This window comes from Colius striatus, chromosome 22 (genome assembly GCF_028858725.1).
Source record: "Colius striatus isolate bColStr4 chromosome 22, bColStr4.1.hap1, whole genome shotgun sequence".
NCBI lineage: Eukaryota > Metazoa > Chordata > Aves > Coliiformes > Coliidae > Colius > Colius striatus.
The window spans coordinates 2,319,142-2,324,175 of NC_084780.1; the positions used below are offsets into that span (position 1 = coordinate 2,319,142).

Consider the following 5,034-nt stretch of genomic DNA (forward strand, 5'->3'; position numbering starts at 1 on the left):
TCTGCACGGACGTGACATCCAGCCAGAAGAAGGGAGGAGGGCAGAAATAACAATGTTCCAGGCATAAAAGAAAATGAGAGTAAAAATGACAGCACCACAGCATCCTACAGGCTGGAAAAGACCTTTAAATAGGTGTTTGAACATAACGAAAAATCATTACACAGATGAAGAAAAGTTGTTCCTGGCTTTTCCTGAGATGCAGTGGGAGCCTTAGTGGGATCATGGGAACCTTATTAATCTGAGATATTCACACGCTCTCCGCAAGACATTCTTGATCTCCTGGTTCCTCAGGCTGTAGATGAGGGGATTCACTGCTGGAGGCACCACCGAATACAGAACTGCCACCAGTTCTGTATTCCAGGGATGGAGAGGAGATGGTTGGAGTCTTCAGGTAGGCAAACATGCCTGTCCCAAGAAACAGGGAGACCACAGCCAGGTGAGGAATGCATGTGGAAAAGGCTTTGTGCCATCAGAGGGGATCCTCAGCACAGCCCTGAAGATCTGCACATACGACACCACAATGAACATAAAACACACAAATACTAAACAGACACTAACCACAATCAGCCCAACCTCCCTGAGGTAGGTATGTGAGCAGGAGAGCTTGAGGATCTGTGGGATTTCACAGAAGAACTGTCCCACAGCATTGCCGTGGCACAGGGGCAGCGAAAATGTATTGGCTGTGTGCAGGAGAGAATAGAGAAAGCCAGAGCCCCAGGCAGCTGCTGCCATGTGCACACAGGCTCTGCTGCCCAGGAGGGTTCCGTAGCGCAGGGGTTTGCAGATGGCAACGTAGCAGTCGTAGCACATGATGGTGAGAAGAGCACATTCTGTACCAAGGAAGAAGATAATGAGGAAGAGCTGTACAGCACAGCCCAAGTAGGAAATGCTCCTGTGTCTCCAGAGAGAATTGGCCATGGCTTTGGGGGCAGTGGTGGAGATGGAACCAAGGTCAAGGAGGGCGAGGTTGAGGAGGAAGAAGTACATGGGGGTGTGCAGGGGGTGGTCACAGGCTACGGCGCTGATGACGAGGCCGTTGGCCAGGAGGGCAGCCAGGGAGATGCCCAGGAAGAGCCCGAAGTGCAGGAGCTGCAGCTCCCGCCTGTCTGCAAAGGGCAGGAGCAGGAACTGGCTGCTGCAGCTGCTGTTGGACATCTGCTGCCTCTGAGCATCAGGCAGTGCTGATAAAGGAAAAGACAGTGACAGCCTGGGGAGACTTCTCTGTGCAAAGTCAGAGCCATTTCCGAGATCCCATCTCCCTGCTACACACAGACACCCTTTCCTTTTTCTAGGAGCCCTTCCATCAGCTCTGTGGCTGCAGCCCTGGTTGCTGTGGCTGTATGTGCCATGAAGAGCCAGGATCTGCCCGGGGGCTCTTGAGAAGTTGGCCCTGCTCTGCAGCAGTGGGTAGGGGCAGGGTCCTGCTCTGCCACTTTGTGCCATGGAACCACAGCAAACACAGAAGGTAAAGGTGACAGAAGAGTTGTGGGGGTTTTTCCCATATCTTCTCCCCTTACCCACATGGAGCATTCTTGGATGTCAGAAACACTGCTGCGCTCGGGGAGAACGAAGCAAGGGCTGTGAGACAGCCCCAGCCCCTGCTGAGAGTATTGAGATAACAGAGAGACAAGAGCTCTCTTACCTTGGAGGGCAGCTCACAGCTTGGAAGGACACCTGGAGGCGATGGCCAGGTCTCTAACAATAGCTTCTGATTAAGGGAAACCCCAGTGGTTCTCCAGCCCCACAGGCTGCAGTGCCCACAGCCCCATGGACTAGACCAAAGCTGGGACACTTGTTTCCATGGACACAGTTGCACAGGAGGAGACACAAGGTCAGTGGGTGACTCTGGGAGCTGGGGGTGGAAGATGAACCTCCCACTCCCAGAGAGCCTGACAGCAAGAGCTGGGCAACAATCACAGAGACGGGGGAGAGACAAGAGTGGATGGAGCTTTCTGATTTCTCTCTCCCACCGTGTTTCTGGGTTTAGTTTCCTCTCATTCCTTGACCATCTCTCTGCTCCCTGGAGCTGTTCCTCCAGTCATGTGTTTCCCTGTCCCACATCTTTCCCTGCCAGCACTCCCAGAGCCCATTCTCCCTTCTGTGCACTCACCTGGGCCCTAGAGAAACCTGCCTGTCGTCAGGGCCCTGCCTGGGCACAAGCTCCTGTGTGCAGTGGGAAAGGGCAGCTCAGAAGAACCCAGATGGGTCCAGCACAGGGGATGCTGCTGCTGTCCACAGGCAGAGCAGAGGCTGAAGGCTCTCCAGGAGGCTCCTCTCTGTGCACTCACCTGGGCCCTAGAGAAACCTGCCTGTTGTCAGGGCACTGCCTGGGAACAAGCTCCTGTGTGCAGTGGGAAAGGGCAGCTCAGAAGAACCCAGATGGGTCCAGCACAGGGGATGCTGCTGCTGTCCATAGGCAGAGCAGAGGCTGAAGGCTCTCCAGGAGGCTCCTCTCTGTGCACTCACCTGGGCCCTAGAGAAATCTGCCTGTTGTCAGGGCACTGCCTGGGAACAAGCTCCTGTGTGCAGTGGGAAAGGGCAGCTCAGAAGAACCCAGATGGGTCCAGCACAGGGGATGCTGCTGCTGTCCATAGGCAGAGCAGAGGCTGAAGGCTCTCCAGGAGGTTCCTGGCAGGCAGAAAGATCACTTCATGTTACAGGTCACAAGTCTCAGTGTCTTCTTCAATCTCTGAGAGCTAATTTTCCACTTGCCATTGAGAATTCCTCGGGAGTAGAAAACAGAAAGCACAGACTCGGGAGAGCTGTGTTTCTTTATAGATGTCCCTGCCTTGAGCTTCCCCTTGAGAAGTGCCCTCAGTGATGTCCTGGGGGTGATCCCGAGCTGGAGCAGCCCTGCACTGCACAGCACTCTCTTGACAGCAGGAGGACAGTTCCCTGCCAGGAGATGATTTTGAACTCTCTCCCCCTTCCCTCCCCTTCCTTCTGTCCCATCTGGGCCCACTCCAGGTGTTCCTGGGGCTCCAGCTTTGAAACAGGCTGACACCATCCCTGATGTTCCCTTCCTCAGCTGCTGAGAGACTCTTCTTTCCAGCAGCAGCGTATCTCCCCTCAGAGACAGGTTAAAGGCCAACATTTCCTTGTCTCATCGTTAGACAGGACAAGCAGGGGTGAAAGAGCCAAAGCAACCAAGGCCGTTGTTCCTTTTGGCTATGGCAGGTTCTCTGGCTCCTGAGGCCAATCAGGAGAAACTTGATTTGGGTTTGGTTTCTTCTCCGCTCCTGCTTGGGGACGCTGGGAGAATTTACACGTTTTTGGGGCATTTGGCATTGGTCACCCTCACACCCCTCTGGCCCCAGGAATGGCCCTGAGCCGTGCATGAGGGACAGGACCTGCCTTTCTGCTTTAGCAAACCAACCCAGGCTTTTCTCAGCATCAGAGCCACCTGCACAGAGCATTGGCTCCCTGCAGCCATGGCCTCCAGTTCCTTGTCCTAACGAGTCCCTGGGGAGGCTTTGTCAGCAACAGCCCTCAGAGGGACCCTTTAATGCTTCAAGGTACTTGAGTGAGTTTTGCTCATTGCTGGGATTTCTTGAGCACTTTCTTCAAGTCTCGTTGATCCTCAGAGACTCAAGGACTCAGCCCCACATGTGCTGTGGTGCTCATTAAAGTACTGGAAGCACTAATTGGCTACTTCTCTTTGTGTCGTTGTCTTGAAGCCTTCAAAACTCCTGCAGGCAAGTGAAGCCATTTCACTGGGCAGTTCAGTAGGAAGATCTCTAAGTGCACTTAATAAGAATGGGGATTCTTTTATATTAAGGGCTTTATTTTATTCCTTTCTTTCAGTAAGATCATGACCTGCTCAGGGAGTTGGGCAGAGAGCAACCTCCTAAGGTTCAACACAGGCAAGAAGAGTCCTGCAGCTGAGAAGGAACAACGCCTGCACGAGGCCAGGCTGGGAGTGACCTGCTGGAGAGCAGCTCTGCAGAGAGACCTGGGGGTGCTGGTTGATAATAAACTGACCATGAGCCAGCAACGTGCCCTCGTGGGCAAGAAGCCAATGGCAGCCTGGGGGCATCAAGAGCGTGGTTAGCAGATTCCATACCTGGAAAAGAGAAGATGGTTTGAGGGAGACTCAAAACAGATTCACCAAGGGGAAATCCTGCTTAATCTACCTGAGAGCCTTCTCTGATGGCATGACTGGCTGGCAAGATGAGGGGAGAGCACTGAATGTCATATCCCTTGACTTCAGCGAGGCTTTTGACACATAACCACAGAATCACAGGATCTTAAAGGATGGAAGAGACCTCAAAAGCTCATCCAGTGCATCCCCCCTGCCAGAGCAGGACCCCCTAGAGTAGGTCACACTGGAACTCGTCCAGCTGGGTTTGAATGTCTCCAGAGAAGGAGACTCCACAACCCATCTGGGCAGCCCCTGCCAGTGCTCCCTCACCTCAACAGGGAACAAGTTTTCATTTGTATTTCTTTGGAACCTTTTTTTCAAGCTTGTCCACTTTACCTTGTCCTATCATTGGCCTGACTCCAGCCTCCTGACACCCATCCTTGATGGATTTGTAAACATGCATGAGGTCACCTCTCAGTCTCCTCCCAGCTGAAGAGCCCCAGCTCCCTCAGCCTTTAATCACAGGGGGGTGTTCCACTCCATCATCTCATTGACCCTGCACTGAACTCTCTCCAGCAGCTCCTTGTCCTGCTGCAACTGAGAGGCCCACAACTGGACACAATATTCCAATGAGCCTCCTTCCTTGGAGGTCTTCAACGCCAACCTGCACATGTTCCTATGCGACCTGATTTAGGTGAACCTGCTTCTGCAGGGGGGGTGGACTAGATGATCTCAAAAGGTCCCTTCCAACCCCACCATTCTGTGATTCTATGATTCTATGTGTTTTTTCTAAGCACTGTCCCACACACTTTTCCTACTCAGGGGCAATAACATCCTCCAGAATTCCTCTCACCCAGCCTTTACTGTGGCAACCAATATGCAAGATGAGGCAATTGTTCCAAGATAAAAATGGACAGTGAGGTGGATGGAGAGCTGGCTGAATGACAGAGCCC

The 5,034-nt window shown here is 53.0% G+C and overlaps 1 pseudogene; it reads right to left on the reverse strand.

Moving 5' to 3' along the window:
* Positions 1–219: 219 nt before the first annotated feature.
* Positions 220–1,155, reverse strand: LOC133627577 (olfactory receptor 14A16-like; annotated as a pseudogene).
* Positions 1,156–5,034: the final 3,879 nt, after the last annotated feature.